The sequence below is a fragment of the Polistes fuscatus genome, unplaced genomic scaffold (assembly GCF_010416935.1).
Source record: "Polistes fuscatus isolate 324 unplaced genomic scaffold, CU_Pfus_HIC Scaffold16, whole genome shotgun sequence".
NCBI classification, from domain to species: domain Eukaryota; kingdom Metazoa; phylum Arthropoda; class Insecta; order Hymenoptera; family Vespidae; genus Polistes; species Polistes fuscatus.
Genome location: NW_025113064.1, coordinates 619,046 through 640,159, shown reverse-complemented (window position 1 = coordinate 640,159; position 21,114 = coordinate 619,046).

Genomic DNA, 21,114 nt, shown 5'->3' with positions numbered 1-21,114 from the left:
CATTCCTGAGCACAGAACTCTCTTTTTTTCCTCCTACCCTTTTCCCCCTTCCCATACAACCTTCTTTCCGCCATCGTGTTTTCATTGTTCGAGTACGTTCGACTGCCAATATTGTAGTAGTTCGTTTCCCCATTGTACTCTTGCCACCAGGCAGATATCTATTTCCGGTATTCACTGTTTCCCCCTACCCCCTAACCCCTTCCCCCTTCTACTTCACCCTTGCCCCTCTTCCTACCCACAACCTTCTTCTTCTTCTTCTTCTTCTTCTTCTGTTTTTCTCTTTTTTCCCCGCCCTTGTTTCTCTCGTTTCTTTAGTTTCTTTCGTTTCCCTTCTTTCTTTTTCTTTTTCTTTTGGTTAGAAACGTTGACTTCAGTTCTCCGTTTAAGTCGATTGCTCGCGCTACGAAAATGTAAACTCGCAGGTGCGTGAGACACTCGTGAGAACACTCGTTCTTCGTGTCTTCACGCTATGAGAATCATCGTCATCATTATCGTCGTCATACTCGTCATTATGATCATGACATGGTGCGGCTTTGTAATATTGGTTTTAGTATCGTTTAATTTTTTAATCGAATTATCATTTTACCGTACGATCATTTTTACATCTATCGTATATTAATATGAATATTTTTTTATTCGAATAATCTAATTAATTTATTATATTATAGTGAATTAATTAATGATTATAAAAAAATGTAGATTCAATATTTAGAAGTCTAATTAAAATAATAATCGGCCTGTCCGAAGAAAATTTTTCCACACAATTTTGTTGTTTTTGATATAAATGTGTGAGTTGTATGTGTAAATTACAATTATTTAATACAAATATCGAATAAATATTAATAATAATTATAAACCGAAACGAATTTTCTATACAACCATGATATAATAACTTTCTCGAAGTAAACGTTTAGTGTTACTCGACTTTACTAAAACCAACAAAGTAAGAAATAGAATCATCATGGAAAATCGCGTCTTAGTTATGGGGAACGGAAGAAAAGTTAGTTGACGATCGAGTCAACAACCTAGACAAGAGATTGTTCCGCCTATTGTTTCCTCATCTGTTTGTCCTATTCGTCATGGAACGAAAGATTTTTTCTGCGTTTTTCTTTTCTTTTAAAGTATCACACTGGTAGTTAAAAAAAAACATCATTCTACGCTACTTTATTCTTTTGCCTGATGAATATGCTTAACATATTTAATGATTATAATAATAATAATAATAATAATAATAATAATAAAATTCAGGAAGGAAAATATTGGTGTCACGGTCAATATAAGATTACTATTATCGTATTTAATTGAAGTATATATATATATTCACCGACACCATGGAAAAAAAAAAACATAAAATATATGGGGTTATCGAAAGGAAGCCGATCGCTATCTTCACGCTTCATATGCCCTAATTGGGCGTTGTCGGACGACGTAATTAATTTGCGATCGACAAAGTCGAGCGGCTAATGAGAGGATAGGCGATGTCTTCCTTCTTCATGTATATATATATATATGTATGTATGTACCATCAACCATGCTTGATGAGAATCCGTCTGCCGGTTTGCGCACGTCGAACGGTTCCTCTTAAATTACCCTCTTATTCTCTCCCCAAGACTCCCAAAACCCACCTCACTTCACCCAACCCCTCCCCCCACCCTTTATTCATACCCATACCCCATTACGTTACTCTCGAATTCCCTTATTTTAGGACTTAATTGAAAAGTACGCGTACGACTTCATTACGATAAATTTCTATCATCCTAGAGTCTATATATATATAGTTTCAAATAACTTTTGAGATAACTCATATTATCGAAGATTAATATTCGATTAAAAACATAATCCTTTGTTTATTAAGATATATATAATTGAAAGTTTTGTTTCCTAACCTCTAAAAATTCTAACCTCTAAAACCGATCAGATTAAACTGAAAAATGTGTCCCTAGTCGTATGAATTGTAAGAGTCAAAGTACCTGTTAATATCGAGCAAAGAAAAAAAAGTCAGAAGAAGAAGAAGAAGAAGGAGGAGGAGGGGGATGAGGATGAAGAGAAGGAGGAGGAGGATCGTATCTGTTCGTGGGATCGAAACGAGTAGACATGCACCGGGTGTTCGGTGCACGGTACGCGGGACACGGAGAATGCGGTAATGACAGGAAACGTACAGTCGAACACAACAGATACATATATTTATATATATATAAATATACACACACGTTCATAAATGATAAAAATATATATACAAGTATACGTAGAAAAAAGAATGGTTAGGAATAGACCTCGAGAAAAAAGAGATTGCTAGGTAGTGTAAATCCTCCCCCCCAGACTACCGCCCCCCCAAAACCTTCTACCTCTTGTACACCCCCAACTCCACCCCATTTGGCGATCTTTTCCGACTCTTTGTAACCGACAGACTGCTAGCTGGGTAGCGTTTTAAGCTCTCAAAGCTCAGATGCACACACGTATAAAAGAAAATAAAAAAGAACAAAAAGGAAGTATTCGTGTGAACGCGAATATGAATGTTGTGTGCACGAGGTGTATCGGTGTCGTTAGGGTTGGGGGGGAAAAAAAGAAAGAGCCGATCGTGAAAAAGAAAAAGAAAGAAGAAATGAAAAAGGAAAAGAGAAAAAAAAAAAGGTTGGAACGACGAGCCTGAGGTCGGTGGTTGAGATCGATCCTTTTGGAAACGTTAAAGTGCAAACTCGTCGACACGATTTCGAAGCCAACTTCTTCGTTCGTTCGTTCGTTCGTTCGTTCCTTCCTTCCTTCCTTTTATTGTTTAGTTCTTTTATTTTTTTCTTTTTCGCTTTTTTTTTTCGTTTTAATCCAGGGCTCGTTCGAGGTCTAGTCCCATTGCTTCACTCGGTGCCCATTTGTTTCGTTCGTGCTGATACAAGCGGTTCGAGTTGATGGATCGGAGACTCCGTTGAATATCCCTCGTCATCGTACACACACATATACACATGCACGTACACATACACACGTGTATAAGTTTGCTTCAATCATCGCTCGTCGCGTGTCAAAAGGACATTCAACAACAAAGTAGAGACAAAAAATGGTGGGAGTGATTTTAATGCAGTTGACTGTTTGGCAGGTACCAAATGCGAGCACCCAATGCTTACTTTGTCTCTTTTGGTTATTTGAACAAAAATGTATAACTGACTTTACTGAGAATTCCTCTGATTTTCTACGTACATACGTGTTGGTTGGTTTGTTGGTTGATTGCTGGTGCGCTCGCGCGCAATCACATGGCCGCGTATTCAACCCGCTCCACCCGCTGAGCCAGCATCAGCAACAGAAGCTGCAGCAGCAAGCGATAATGTTTCGCGTATATCACGCTTGTTGATGCCGCCAAGCAAGTATTTAACGTTTTATATGTATCACCTTTGTTCATAGTCTTTCTACCTTTATCTCTCGTTCTCTTTCTCATTTCATCTTTCGATAGTTTAGAAATATTTTGATGAGTTTTCTTTCAAGTATTCGAATGGTTATATGTTCGATTCTTTCATTCATTCTTTACAGTTAAATATAGCTGATTTTATCGTGTGTGCGTGTGTGTGTGTTTCTCTTTGGAAGAGAAAATATCTACCAATGGGGTGAGGCGGGGTGGGGAAGGAGATTTGTTCGGCCTATCAACGAAGTATTATTTTTTATGTACTACTCGTGTAGTATAGTTGCCTGAAGCGATGTGCCTGAACGAGAGCAATTATCAACCGTTAATGATAATCTCTAAGGAGCAATTATCAAAGTTAATGATAATTATACAGAACGAATGGATAATCCACGCACCTTGCCTTTTCTTGCTTGTTGAAGGAAATTAGCGGTACGGGTTTATTATAATAATAAAAAAAAAAGAAAAAATAAACAAAATAATAAACGAGCAAGAAAGATATTAGAATAGAAAATTAAATACTTTTAAGTACTTTCGATGTTCTTGCATTATTATCCACTGATATTCGTTACCTACACGAATTTGTGAACAAATTTCAAATTCACTATATAGTTTTGCATACGTATGTTCTCCAGGAGAGAGAGAAATAATATTTTTATTAAATTATGTATTATTCGAAATGAGATTAATCCACTTTTGATATTTCACATCTAATTTCATAGCCATAACAGTTATTTAGTAATTACTTTTTTGGATTGCGGATCATGAGAAAATTGTAGTAATATTATATTCGATTTAACGAATAATTAATGCATTTTAAATTAAAATTTGAGAATGAAAGGAATTCTAATATATTTTATAATAATTTTACTAAATCATATTAAACTTCAAATAAATATAATTAACTTATTAGATACAATGCAGCATACAATCGATACTTAGGTTAGGTTAGAAAAATTATAATGTGAGTAAAGAAAGAATTCTAATATATTTTCCAATACACTAATTTCAAAATTATTATAAATAATATTCTAATGAAATTTATTCTCATCTTCGATAAATAAAATTAATCAGATGTTCAATTATTAACAACTTCACTACATAACCTACAAATTAACGTATGATCACGTGACAAGGCGAACAGAAAATTAAGAAAAATACAAATTTTGCGAAAAAACAAATAAAGAATCAACGTGAAAGACAATAAAAAAGAAAAAAAAAAACAAAAACTATCAAGAGAATAATTTTGATCGAAACCCAACGTTGATATACAATAGAAACATTTGTCATCGGATTGATGATAGAGATAAAGATAACAAAAAGATCTTTAGATACCCAACGTACATAAGACCAGTTCACATGCATAAGTCACATGCATATTTAGATCGTCCTCGAATTCCCGTAAAATGATGCACGGTGAACCGTGAATCACTTCCTACGTTCGAAGTCGATGTCTGCTTGATAGCCGACCGATAGATCGTCAGGTTGAAACAGAGTAAAGTTAATGAGATGTGCAGAAGATATACACGCAAAACTTCACACACACACACACACACGTACACACAAACATATACACAGAACATACAAGTAAATAAAGAGTATCCAAGTTTATGTATGTATATGTATGAATACACAAGTGTATCAGATATGTTCATGAGTAGGATAAAGTAAAAGAAAAGTACTTAGATAATAGATGTGTGTGTGTGTGTTAGAAGTATAGTGTTGGATAGGTGACCGACCGTGGGGACGAGTAAAAGAGTGAGAGAGGATTGGAGAGTGGGAGGTTAGAAAGAGGGGTTTAGAAGAGGAAGGGGGACACGCGTCGGGGCCCTCGATGTATTGTAATTGCGGCCTGGCAGGCAGCTGAGTCTTCCACGCGTGGACGATTTCGTTCGCTAGTCCGAAACGGCTAACGATTCTAATCATCCTTTCCGAGCTTAGTCCACGCACTCACCTAACTTACTTTTTTTCTTTCTTTCCATTTTGTGTTTAGTTTAGTTTTTCGTTTTTTTTTTTTCGTTAGAAGTATATAAGGTAAAGATTGGGGGATCGGATCAAATAAGTAGAGGGTTGAAATATAAATGAATTAGTTGAAATCATTTATTTGTAATAATGTATTTATATATTAATTAAAATGTTGTATATATAAGTATTGGAAAATCATTGCAAGAGTGATCCTAATTATTTGTTCGATATCGTAAAATTATTTAAAAAAGTTGTTAAGAAAATATTGAAACAAATATATTGGGTTTAATTATAATTGATTAAAATATATATAATTAGATTAATAAATGATTTTATTCGAAATGAGTGTGAGAAAGAGAGAGAAGCACCTTGTAAGAGTGATCCTAATTGTCTGCTTGAAGCCAGGTGGGCCTTCTTTCGTATCCCCTACTCTTTCTTATTTCTCCTCCTCTTTCCTGTGTCCGTTCATCAAACTGTCATTCGACAAAGTCACCTAAGTCGAAGAAGAAGAAAGGTTCCTTGTGCTCCTTGAAAATCGAATTACCAAGCCACCACCACCACCACCATCACCACCACCATCGTCACTGCGATGACGATTAGACACGCATCGTTGAGTAGAAAACGAAATTCTACTGTTTCTTGGATAGTTTTTCAAAGATAGCTTGACGTCAAATTTCAAGTATAACAAAATTCGAAATGATCAAATATTATCCTGAGAACAAAAAATCGATAAAATTCATATTAAATCGGAATGAATTGTTCGTACGATTGTTGGTTAATTTATAATCGTTATTGCAGTTATACTGCGCAATGTCAGACGATAAAAAACGGCCAGTCGATACTTTTTCTTCTTATTTGTTGTTGATCGATATTTTCTTTTTTTTTATTTTCTATCCTTTTCTTATTCTTTATTTTATTTTTGTTATTGTTCTTTCTTATTTGATGGCATCACCAACGGCGTCGTCGGACGTTACCCCGTTATTCTTTTTCTTCTTATTCTTTATTTCTTGTTCTTTTTCTTTTTCTTCTTACCTTATAGCTCCTTTCCATTCGTTACTTCCTTTCGATTATCTTCAGCGTTCGTCTCCTCTATTAATCAGTCCCGACAGTCGGTATTCGCTCTTAATTACGCCACCTCGGAACCTCGCGCGCACGTAGATTGACCATAAAGATCACTCGGTTATATACTCGATTCTTTCGATGGGGGGGGGGGGCTGGAGCAGAAGGATAGGGGGCAGGGGGACTCCTCGCAACCTTCTCAAGAAAAATAATAGACAAACTGTAATGTGAAAGAAATGAAGAAATATATATATGTATAAAAAAAAAAAAAAAAACAAACGAATGGTTTCTACGTTTTTTTTTTCTTTTTTTTTTTATTGCCTCTAGACACGTCATTTATTTGTATAACTAATTACGGGACACCCGGTGTATAGATTAATTTCAATTCGAATCGGTTTTCGACGACGTTATTATTCCGTCGCGAATCGTTAGTTAAAATGATTGTTAATCAACTTTGAACAGATAATCTGTTTAATATTTGAAACAAATAATATTACTACGCGATTCGATCGTTAATTTTAAACGATTTTTAGAATCAACAAAATATGGGTATAAATTTAATACCGATTCGTTTGTAAATAAAAATCAGTAAATCACAATTTTTCAGCAACGAAGTTAAACCATCCTTGATATCAAATATGTATTCGATCGAATATAAATTAATAATAAGAACTAAAAAACAATGAAGACGTTTTCTCACGAATATTGCAGGTATTTAAGGATTAAGAAAAATATAATATAAGATTGAGATTTGAAGTATACGTCATAGGATATAAAACCCGAATGGGAAGAGAAGAAGAAGTGATCTTTTAATTTTATTCGGTCGTCCGGAATGGTTCTCTTGGATATAAAGGAAACCTCGTTCATACCTATATCACACACACACAGACACATGCACACATACATGAACAATACACATAGAGATACATTTATAGAAGAAATATATACACGTTGACGTATGTGCGTTTGAGGTTGGTTGAAAAGACTGGGCCCTGATTTAAGAGCCAAGAGACGGCTGACGGAATACCACAGATATTAGGGACGTTCTCGTTCAACTATATACCGAACGAAGGAACGATGGAACGATGGAACGATGGAACGAAGGAACGAACGTACGAACGATGCTCTATAGACAGTCATATCCGGCGGGCACCGGCAATTAATAACTCGCCAGGGCCTATTAATGCCATTGTTCAGAGACGCGTGACGAAAGTGCGAATGTGTTAGTCCACTGACGAATAGAGTTTTGCGTTTGAGTGAGTAACTTAGCGAGGGTGATATATACTATACACATGAACAGACAGACAGACAGACAGACAGAAGGAGGGACGGACAGACAGACAGGTGTTGCTGCCCCCTCCCACCACTACCTCCTCTTATCTATTTAATCAGAATACTCGATCTTACCAATAGAAAACATTTCGATAACACCCGGTGTATTGGGGGGGGGGGGAACCAACGATACCAAACACCCTATCCTTGATCTCAAATTTTAAGTTGAACAACCAAAAAAAAAAAGTGGTGATATTCAATCTTTTCTTGGCAAATAATAATGAATAATATTTTGTTCCACCTATCAATCACTGTACACAACACCTGGATACAAATTTAGTTGAATTTTTAACGTGCGTATGAAATATAACAATGATATCGATTTGATGAATCATACTTAACAATACATGTATATAAAAGCGTATTTTAAATATTGTTTAATGAATTCGAATCGTTCGGAATATAAACTTTTCGCGTTTTACAGTTTTGGTTAACGTCAGCAGAAAGTTCACGCACAGTTGGGATACAACATTACCCCCCTCCCGTTCCCCCTCTTCTTTTTTCCTTTTCCATGTTACTCGTCGTGACTCTTCTCTACCTCTCTTTGAGGTTTTCAACGTTTTCAACAATCCGTGGTGGGACCTAGTTCGCGTTTATGCTACCGAGGAGTTACTATGACGATAGTAGATGTTATCGTTTGTAAAAAACCATCAAGAAAAGGAAACTAAATATATAAACAAAAAGAAAAGAAATGAAAAAGAATAGGAAACGTAAAGAGAGAGAGATGGAAAGTCGTTTAGAATTTGTAACGCGTAGTTTGATAAATCGTTTCGTTTCTTTTCCTAAGCCCCCCTCGTCCCCCCCCTCCCATCACCCGACCCTGTTTTCTCGATAGCAAACGTAGAAAACGAAAAAAACACTCGTGGAAATCGGTAGGGAAGTTGAAAAAAAAAAGAATAAAAAAGGAAACAACTTATGCTTATGGTCTTTATAAGGTCCGGCAAAAGGTTGACCGTACCGTTTAGGTTTGTATATCGTGTTATGCTAATAACAGCAAGTGTGTATGCGATCATCGCGGTCTGGCCGCTCGTATTTTCCGGCCTATCGCGTTTACTTTTTTACCTAGAGTTAGTACCCTACGTGACACCGATAGTCAAACACATATATACACACACACACATAACAGAGAGAGAGAGAGAGAGACGTATGACACATCAAAACCAGTTTCCTTTTTAAAACATCGAAATATAGGTAGGAAAAATAATTCACGTTACTTCGTATTTCAACAATACTTTTTTTTACATTTCTAATCTTTTTTTACTTTCGTATAATTCATTCGTATAAATAATTCGTATTATTATTTTTGTCATTATTATAATTCGAATAAATAAATGCAAATATTTCAATGATAATATTTCTTTCGATAACGTTAATCGTGCGAAATTATCGAACCGGAATCTATACTCCTACGTGTTTGCAACCATAAATAATAATCGCAAACAATACGATGAATAAATCGCATATTCGCACGCAATCGAGTAACTTGATTGTAAAAATGACAAATTGTTTAACGGATTCGAGTATTCGTTCGGTATACATTCAATTCTTATTTCGTACAATTGTATTTCGATAAATGTTAGAACTTTCGATTGAATTTTCTTCAAACTCTCGTCTCTTGAATACCGATTTGTATAAAAATGATGAAACACGAGTATACAGTTTTGAAAAAGTTGAGAGAAAAGATTTGAAAAGAGAAAGGAAGATAGCGGGGATGGGGGATAGGTCCGATCAGCTTTTCTTGAAGGTCTTGAAAATTCGAAGAAATTCGTCCCTTTTCAGATGTTAATATAACCGAGCATGGGCGATTGTTCCATTCCTTGGAAACTTCAGACGACCCGATTCTGTCTCGGGTAGAAGTCAGATCTTCCCTTCTTCCCTTCCTCTTCCTCCTTGTCCTCCCCCTACCCTCTGAATCGTCCTCGATGTTCAATTCCACGAGGCACAATGCGCGGCCTAGAAAGTCCTTGAATTCGAATACTCCTAGAGACATTTCGACTCGGTCCGTGTAAACGTAATGATCCGTGAAAAGAGGGTTTCAAAACGAGACAAAGATAGAGAGATAGATAGATAGATAGATATAGGGAATGGGGGTGGGAAAGGGGGAAAAGGAAGAAGAAAGGGTGGTCGATATTGCGTATGTAAATCATAGCGGGAAGGTGTTAGATTTTTTTTGTTACGAGCGAGGGTGTACGGGGAAAAACCGGTTGAAATGTAGAACCTTCTTCGTAAGGGTCCTCCCCACTCTTAATATTTTCTTTCTTTTTTCTCGTGCGAATACATAAAAGTGACGTAAGATTTACTTTGTATATTTAGTATGATCGTAAGATTATTAGTTTCAAAAATATAATCATTCTTAGAAAAGAACAACATTAACAATATCTCAAATACTATCGAATCCCATAAATAAAGTCAGCTACGTAAGAAATATTAATAAAATAATTCACATTTAACAACGATCGTATTAAAAGCACATGAGTTCGAACATTCAAGCATGAAAAAAGAACAAATCTGGTTGGAATAACCTATAAAAAACTAGTGTGTGTACTTTGGCGTATCAAAACGAATATAACCTCAATAACCTCAAAAATAACTTACAAAAAATAACTTAAAAAAAAATAATAATAATATTAAATTATATATATAATATATCGATATATTTATATATATATAATAAAGAATAAAAAAATATCAAAATTTAGATATCAGTCCACACTAAGGGAGATATATCGAATAATTTTATGCGTCAACGGCCATGGCGCTATGGTAGCACTTTCTCCCGCTCGATCATTTAAGTCAAGCAGCGCTGAGTACGATTAGTACTTGGATGGGTGACCCGCTTGAGAAAACAAAAGAGGAAGAAGAAAAGAAGACAACTTCATGCCGTATATTTGAAATCACTTTGCCGCGCATCCAAACTTCATGGTGTCGTTTTTACTGACGCTCGGAAGAAAATCACTCCCATCACATTTTCCCAAACGCGCCAAAAGAAGTATAACTTCAAAAATGACATAGATATTTAAATAATTGAATACCCAGTAAAAATCATATATTATTTATAATATCCCGTTGGTATGTACGATACAAAAACGAAATGAAATTAAACTAAACGAAACGAAACGGAATGAAACGGTGGCCGGGTCTTCCGAATCAAGATCGTAAAATCCCCGGCTTCCGTTCACACCGTTCACTCGCATTCTATATCCCGTCTCCTTACATCTTTCCTCCCCGATGCGAAGGAACCAATAAATCTGGATCCGGTCGTCCGGATCATGCGTGCAGCTACTAAGGCGCTTACGCATATTCACTCTCTCTATTTCTCTCTCTCTCTTTCTTATTCTCTGATTCCACTTCTTCCTGTGGTACAGTTCCCATCGAGGTTCTCCTTTTCTCGAGGGCCAACCATCACCACCATCACCATCACCATCACCATAACACCATCACCAGTATCACCCCGTTCTGTTCGGTCCGCAACAAAACTCAAATCAAACTTATTTACATATCTCCGACGATGCCATGGTGAATTACCATATTCACGTGTATATATCGACCTTTACATATGCTGAAGAAGACGAAACGTAGATAGAAAGGGAGAGAGAGAAAGAGAGAGGGGTGGTTAAGGGGAAATATGTGCGCATGCACATGTACGTGCCAACGCATTTTTTGTATATTGAAAACAAATTTTTCGATTCTTTTCTATATATATATAAGAAGGAAAAAAAAAATACATCAATGTCCTCGATAAAACATCCCCCAACCTTTAATAATTCACCCCTTTTTCCTTTTCAAACGATTTCCCATCTCTTATTACCAACTCTTTCTCATTTTTTTTCTCAAAGGTATGCCAACTCGTGCTGGCGAATATGGAATATCGTATGACACGCATATAGAAACACCTCACGTGTTCGATAAAGAATAAAAAAAAGAGAGAAGAAAAAAGTGATGAAAGATAGTCATACTTATGCATACATATGTATGTGTGTGTATAAAGTATATATGCATGTATTAAAAGTGGAGTAAAAGAAAAAGGAGGAGAAGAAGAAGAAGAAGGAAGAACGTTTACGGCCGGTTTACCTCTCCTTTATTGGGCCAGGTGAAAAAGGGCCAGTCCAAGGTCGAACCCGTTTCCTCTGTCTTTCGATCGTTACGAAGGGTTTGCGGATCGATGAGCCCGGATTAGCATTGCGCCAAGTTTTTTTTTTTCTTTTTGTTTGTTAATGTCTGCATATCTTACCAATCGCACGGAAGGTGCAAGAAGAAGAAGAAGAGGCAGAAGATAAAATAAGGGGAAAGGGAATGGGGGAAAAAGGGGGTAGGGGGAAGAGCCCTACACTCTTCGAGTATCATTTCATTATGTGTGTGAACCGATTTCGATTCGTTTCGGTAAGCAAGCAATGGAATATTTTACCATCCCCTTTTATTTTTCATCGAAACCCCCCGTTCTCTTTTTTTTATTAAATTAATTCCCGTTTTAAAACGAGTCTACGATCTGTTCTTTCATTTGTTGTTGTGTTTTAACGGTTGTGTATTAACGAAATTGAAAAAAATAATAATTGAAAGATAAGAAAAGATGAAAAATAATCTCGAGATCATCTGAGACAGGTCAAAGAACTCTGACCTCCTTTTTGTAAAATTCTTCCCCCTTATGGGTTAATGTTTTGTATGGTTTTTTTTTCTTTTTTCTCTTTGCGATGATCGATTTTTGATATCAAATAGAGAATCAGTAGATTTGGGAAGAATATGAGAAAGATATTTCTCGCGATTGAATGAACGAATGAATGAATGTACGTGTACACGTATGTGTGTATGGGCGTAGATCAAAGTCAAGCTGTGATATGTGTCAAGGTAGATTATATTTTATATTTAGGCCAGTTATTCGAACCGCCAGCACCCCTTTCTACATTTTTTTTTCACCAGACGCCCCCGTCAATGGATAAAAATAAGGATTGGGAGTGAAAAGTTGATCACAAAAAGAATGGACAGGTAGTACACAAAAACAAATCTTGTTTGATTTTTTTTTCTTTCTCTCTCTTTTTCTTTTTCGTTCCATCCACCGAGTGAAAAAGAGAGAAAAGAAATAAATAGAATAGAAAAGACAGCTATTATATTGGTGGAAAAGAAGTTACGTGTGCGTCATAGCGTTGTGTAAAAGGAAAATGATACCCATTCGGTCTTTCATTCATTCGTTTTCTTTTCCTTCTACGTTTCCATGGTGTCCTGGAATTGGAAACACGAGACTTTACCAAAGATACAACAAAAAAAAAAGAGAAAGAGAGACGGATAGTGTGCAAGTACAGGTAGAAACACTTTTGACGTAGAAAGAATGAACCTACAATAACAACATAATAATCGAAAAGAATCAAAAAATATCATTCTATCGGTCCCATTTTTATATTCTATAAAAGATACTGAAGAAAAAAAATATCTATATCGATACTATTCGACTGTTGTCAAGTTGAATTAAATATAAAAAAGTAATTTACATCAAAATAATATAATGAAATACTTAAAAAATATATTAATCTTCATTCTTTTATTATTTCTTGTTTCAATATAAATTATATCAAACAACATTTTCTATTATCTTTGATAATTTAAATGAAAACATCTATTTAATGTATCAATGTAATATTATCTTATTATAAATAACATATATATACACATTATTTCCAAATAATTAATTAAAATATAAAAAAAAAACTAATAAACAAAATTATACACATTTCCACAAATTAGAGTGTACTCATCGATTGGGAAAGAAAATAAAACGAAAAACCTAAAGTAAATGTTTGTATACGTTTACGATTGAGAAGAATGATGCATAAAAGGATAGAAAAAAAAAAACTGGTGTGTGTACTTATGTACGCACGTAAGAAGTTATACTTCTTTGCCTTATCAAAACGAACATAACCTCATTAACCTCAAAAATAGCTTTAAAAAAAAGAAAGGAAACATATTTTCAATCGATCGATATATTACATATATAAGAAAGAATACAAAACAAAACAAAAAAAACTGGTGTGTGTACTTATGTACGCACGTAAAAAGTTATACTTCTTTGCCGTATCAAAACGAACATAACCTCATTAACCTCAAAAATAACTTCAAAAAAAACTTCAAAGAAGAAAAATAATAAATATTATTATATATATATAAGAAAGAATAAAAAAAGAAAATATCAAAATATAGATATCATAAAAAAAATAAATGAAAGAAGGAAAACAAGAAAAGACAAAAGGGATGATAGAAAAAGGGATCATCGAGTAGGTACTAACTAAACCAGAGACATCGCTTTCAGGTTGAATTCTATCTTTCTCTTTCTCTCCACTCGAGATTCAAAATCCCAGACTGTTGGTGATGGTAGTTATGGTGGTGATGATGGTAGTGGCGGTGGCTACGACCGGAGAAAAGAGAATGAAAATACATTAGGATTTCCACAAAGGGAAAAAGTAGCATTATATCTCGGTATGAACCTATAAGAGAAAGAAAAAGAAAGAATGATGGAACGAGAGAGAGAGGAAGATAGAAGGGAAAAGGGAGAGAGAGAGGACTGTGAAGAGGTAAAGGAGAGGAGAGGAGGGGGGTTACAAAGGCATTAGCAGCATTTTGCTCCCTTGATATATTATTCCTCTTTCGAGGACTTTTTCTTCTCGTACTTCTATAACCAAAGCCGTTTTCCACGTGTGTCTATACCCTTTCAATAGATAGATACGAGGTTGTAGACCCGATGAAGGGTCTACCCCACCCTTCCTTCCTTTCCTCTTTCTTCTATTTCTTTCCCTTTTGCTAGAAGGCGTATGAGATGAGAATGAAAGAGAACGAGACGGAGAAGAGTTTTTTAAACTCACGCAGGTTTCACGTAAGATGCAAATTTTCATCGTATGCAAATACGGTGAAACGTACTGGGGGGAGGGGAAAGTATGCAAATAAACGGAACCAGTGGGACACATGCGAGTGTGCTTACGCTCGTCTTTCGGAAACCCTTTTTTCTTTCCCGGGCCACCGCTTCGAACAGGCCCCGAAGATGATCGGGAACTCGGTATCTTTAATTTGCATATCTTGGATATTTCCTCTCATTGTATATTGGTGAACCATTGTACCAAGAAACCTACGTCCTCTCTCTCTATCTTTCTCTCTCGTTCGTTCTCAGTTGATCTCATTCGTTCTTGCATAAGTACGTGAACGAGGGAGAGAGAAGAGGATGGGGCCATTGAACAAAAATTCTTTTCTAATACTTTTCACGGGCGATCGTTTGTTGATCCGAACCATTAATCCGAATATCTACTTTGAATCAAACCCAATGCCAAGAATTGACAGATAACCTCGAGTGTTCCCAGGATCTTCCTTCTCATCTATGAGAATTACGGTTTATTCCTTTCCTTTTCGTTTTCAACGATACTCAAACTTACCAATACTCTTACCTAGTTTTATTATATTTTTATTTATCGTCGCAGTTATCATTTCTAAATTAATAATATTACGAAACAATAAAGCAAGTTCGTACGTTTTTCAAAATGAATATTTTCAAAATCAATTTTACAAGAAACAATCAATTATACAGTTTATAACACAATAAACATACTAATAATTTAATAAATAATACAAATATAATAATAAATATATATAAATGATACAGTCATGTGATCGTGAGAACGGAAAAGTCACGTTTAGGCGTATCGAAATGACAACGTAATAATAATCGAAAAAAAAAAGAAAAGGAGTATCAAAAGTTTGCAAAGATACGTTGAGCTATATATTCTCTATAGTAATCTAAAAGAAGAATATCATTACAATATAAGCGTATCGCGTACGCCGATTTCATTCGTATAGTCGTCATTGTCTGAGAACCAGTTCGCGTTTTGTACTTGTTTTGCATACCCGCTCCCTTCAAGGAATCATAATTATTGAGCCGCGCGCATTGATTATTAAACAGTTTATTATTGTATACCACGTTCTCATCTCGGTTTAACATTTTCTTAACATCGTCATCATCTTCCCATCCTGTCTCTCGTTCTCTCTCTCTCTCTCTCTTCAAGAAAAAAAAAAGAATAAGAAGAAGGATGGATGGATAGCATGATTTTATTTGAACAAAGAGAAAAAGGTAACCCCCCCACCCCACCCCACTTCCCCATCACGTACTTTAAATCAAAAACCTTTTTTCATTCATTTAACATGTACTATATTATAATACCATTGGATTAATCGAATATAAACGTATTCGTTTATTAGCATTTTATTAAATAATTCAAATACAAACCTGTTCCTTTTTAAATCTAACTTGTGAGAACATTGACGATAACCATTGATTTTTATTAACATAATGTGTAACCAATGTTAAATGTTACCGTTACATATACCTTCTAGATCGGAATGAATTAGATTAACAATCATTGTTAGATCGTGGGTATATTTAAAACGAGACACGTTGTTGCATGATTAAAAATGTGCGCGCAAAAATGTGCTGTCGGATATTTCTTCTTAACATTTATTAAACAATCAAGAAAATTTACAACGAATTAATATATTTATACGATAACGTCAAATTGTATCACTCGAATTTTCAATTTGATCAAATCATCGTTTATAGTATTCGAAAAGGGTTCGAATATCTTCGATTCGAATAGTTTTCTTTTCGGAAGAAAGATTTTCCATTTTAGAAAAAACAATCGTGGTTTGGTCGTTGGGTGAACATTGCTCGCTCGGCCAAGCGATCGTTTTGCAATGTTGCTGAAATAATTGCATGAAAATGGTACTACGAGATAGAGAGAGTGAGAGCGAGTAAGAGGGGGTGAACGGGGGCGGTGGCAGGGGTTAGGGGGGGGGAACGGTGCGCGCCCGGGTGCGGGAGAGATGAATGCTAAATTCCTCTTTGCTCTGAATTAATCTCAGCCGGAATGTGACTCCCACACTCGAGTATACCCTATTGCCCCCCGTGTACGCGTTCGCCATGCTGGACTTTCATCACGAATGGCTTCCAGGAGGGATGCAATCGTCTGCATCGTCGACTAGAGAGAGAGAGAGAGAGAGAAAGACTATATATACACATATATATATATATAGAAATGTGCATGTATGTTTGTGTATGTATATATGTGTGTTAAAGAAAGATTGTATATACCCCACTGCACTCTGAATTCATTCCTAAATTCATTTCAGTATGCGTATGGTTGATAATTATGACGTTGGACTATTCATAAAAAAAATTGATCCAATCGATTATATCATTTCGTATTATTTAATTAATCATATTTTTCAATTTTTGTACAATTGTGTTTTTTATTTTTATTTTTTTTCTACGAATCATTCTTAAAGATATTTTTTCGAATTGAAGTAGATATTTCATTAGAGTGTTCTCAAAGAAAAACTTCGATCGGATTTTTCTTCGTTATTTTTTTTTTTCTTTCTTACCTCCCTCCCCCATCCCTCCCCCTTCGCTCTAATCGTTGTATAACGATTGTATAACTCATCGGCGCGGAACAAACCTAGGCAGTTGTAATTACTTCGATGGTTTACGTAACACCGATGTTTACCGGTAAACTGTGTCCTTTTCGTTTCGAACGAATCACTTTGCTTTTGTGATAAGTTTTTTATTTTTCTTTTCTCTGCATTTTCTTAATATCAATTTTGATGTTTCTTTCTTCTTCTTCGTCTTTTTTGTAAATTAATTGAAATAAATATATATTTGGAAGGATACAGTACGAAAGGGTATTTAGAAATTCTGAAATCAGAACTGTATTACCGTTAATTATACAGGGAGATCAAATTTAACATCGAGATGTAGAATCCCCCCTCCCCACTCCTATGTTAGAGGAATCTTAATGACAATTGGCGAGCATTCGCCAATTGGATGGATTCTCTATGCCCCCCCTCTTTCCTTTCCCCTTCTCACTCACTCTCTCTCTCTCTCTTTCTCTCTCTGTTTCTCTTTCTCTATATAGTTATCTCTATTTGTCTCTTGTATATACGCAACCATTCACATAAATGTTGATTGTAGTAATCTTTGCATATATTTTCGGATCGAGCTAAGCCAAAAAAAAAAAACAAATCGCACATGTCCGATGCTAATTCTATATTTCGAATAACAATCCTATCTATGTTTATTAATAGACGTAGTAGTTGGTTTCTTTCCCATAGAGTATTATCGTACGATCTGAAAGAAACCGGATAGACGAGTTCTCCAAAAGGAAACTTTAATGTTTTTATTGAAACGAATTTAAGAATCAGTCTTACCGATTCTATTTTGGCGATTAAATTATTATTGATTTGGTTTTTTTCTATATTTATTTAATAGTATTTTTCTTACGCAAACGTTGTAAGCTTTGTTCATAATTTATATATAAAATAATAATATATATAATAAAATATTATATTATTTATATATTATATTATATATAAAATATTATATAATTAAATATATATAATATATATATAAAATAAGAACGAAACAAATGAAGTATCAGTTGGCACGCCATTTTGTTTCGAACGATTAGATTGGTTTGAGTTTTACTTTGTTCGTTATTTCAGTATGCATTTTCATTATGTATACTTCGTTTGTGTAATATTATTTGGCTGAGGAGGGGGGATGAAGGGGGCAGGGGTTTAAAAAATGTGTATCGTGGGTGAAATGGTAAATACGATGAACGCTTATAAAAAAAAAAAAAAAAAGATTAAACGAAATTTTCTTCCGGCTTCTTTCTAACATTAAAATGATTTTCTAAACGTATGGAAATTAAATGCCACCTTTAAGAAAGGTCTTAATTAATCCTCGGAGAAGACGTCCATTGCGAATTGCCTCTTGCCGCACCGAGCAATTAGGTAAAATTATAACGTTCACGTTGCACAATAAAGTAGAACGGTCGTCCTCTGTAGAAGAAGAAGAAGAAGAAGGAGAAGAAGAAGAAGAAGGAGAAGAAGATGATGATGAAGAAGATGAAGCATACTATACGACAAAGGAATAAGAAAAAGAGGAAGAAACCTTATGACAATTGTCTCTGTTAGTTTCGAGTAGCAAAAGGTTTGTTGCATTATAATCAAATTATCGTAATTGGAATTGTTACTTCTCGTCGCTACTACAAAAAAGAAAAAAAAGTATTATAACAATCTTATTATCGTTAAAAAACGAATAAAAAATAATAAAGTATCCGACACGTTTGAGTATTATATTTTTAATACAATAATTTGGATAATTGTTTAAATAATGTTTATATACAATATTATCGGTAAAAAAAAGAGCAGTTAACAAGTTCCTGTTTCAAAATTTGTCATCGATAATAAAAAAGCGTATCGCGTAATTTCTTCGAATTGTTTAAGGAAATCATTGAGCCACGCGATTGCGTGCTTCTTCTACCGTTCGATGATGTTTGTTATACGCATCTTTATTATATCATAATATTTTCATATGTAATACGTTATTGAAGAGAAAAAAAGAAGTAAGAAAACGTATCCATAAAAAAAACGTGTAAAATCATTTAAGCTGAGTTTACGTTTTGTTAATTATTATCAAAGATATTCGCAAAAAATTAATTAGTCATCGCGACGATAATTTTTGTCGAATGTTCCTAATTAAAAAAATGAAAACAGATTATCGATGAATTTGGCCTTAAAAAAATCAATTAATTTGAGATACTTATAATTGTATCAAAATTGAAAATTACAAACTAAACAAAATAATATCTCCCACTATGCAAATCTAAAATTAAAAAAATAAGAACAACGACCTAGCACGAAAAGAAAAGAAAAAAGTGATTGAATTGTCGAATAAAAAAAAGAAGACAAACAAACAAAAAGAACTATATATACATAATATTGTTACTAATAAAATAAAATACGATTCAGCATGAGTCATCTGTGTTAATAATAAGAGAGCACACAACAACGATAATAATAAGAAAAAAGAACGAGTTGGAAACGTTGACGGTGAGAAAAAAAAAAATATATATAGAAATAAAAGATTAAATTGAGTATGAGAATGTGTAACAATTCCTCGTCGTTTATATTATTATAATACCTTACTAAAGCGACGATTAGTATGAAATTCCGAGAAATATACTAGGATATCATTTGCAATCGTTTCTATTCCCTGTAGGAGAACACCAGCCCCGTTCAGCGACACTGAACAAGAGTTCTGGTAGGCCAAAAGAAAAAAAGAGAAAATGAGAGAGAGAGAATGAGAGAGTGTTGAGTGTCGCCACGTACGTTGAAATCTGATCTCGTAGACGTTCCTGGCCTACATCGGCATTCATTATATGATCGAAACTATAAACGCTTAGAATATATATGTGCGTGGAAGCTTTCAGAAACAACGGGGCAAAACAATAGGTCACGCAAAGATGAACGAACAACTGGACACAACGCGGAAGACCCTCTCTTTCTCATTTTCTGACGCTATTCTTTTTTTATTTTTTTTATTTTTTTTCGTTCCACCATCTTCTCTATTTCGACAGGTTTTATACTATTATTTAACATTTTCATCTTAAAGAACGTAATTGATATAATTTATTGCTAAAGGTTTTATTCTCTTTGTATTTTTATAATATTGGGCTTGTGTTTTATCGTAATACTTCATTTTTTTTTTTATATCGTTTAACAATGTTAGTCGATTATTGTTCTAAGTTATTAACAAAAGTATTTGTCATACGAAAGGTAAATTAATGATTACACTTCATTTTTATTTGACTTTTTTAATATTGTAACAATTCAATAATTCGCTTACAAAAGTTTCGTATAATTATTAGAGATGGTAATTAATTTCTTCTAGGATGCAATAATGTCGTGGTTGATTTTATTATTAATATTATTGTTATTTACATTTCGTAGAATTTTATAATTTATTCATTATTGTCCATAAATATTTTCTACAAAAGAATCAGGAATAAATTTTAATATACATATTTTTGTATAAACAAAATATGATTATTCAAATAATATATATACATAAATTTTTGTTAACTCGTATTCGTCATCCTTGATTGGTTTAACTTCATTTTAAAAAAGTAATTATTTGTAAATGCGTCCTATCGATTATTTCGTAGAAATTTATTTGTCTTGATAAAGAAAGTAAATAATAAAAGAAAATAACATACGTTATAGTTATTTAACGGGCTTAACGTTACTACGTTATTACTCGTTCCCATTGGTTCTGTGTACATAGATAGAAAAGATAATGTATCTACTACAATAGATGTTCATGTCCAACGCAAAGAAACAAGATATTGTTTCCTTGAAATCCAAAGAAATTACGTTAAAGTAACATCGAGGGAGAAAAATAAGTTTCGAGTACTCGTAATCTCGTTCGAGATTCCTATTTCTTTTCGAAATTGAATGGAAAAGTCTAATCGAATAAATAAAATTAAATTAAATTAAAAAACAATAGAGAA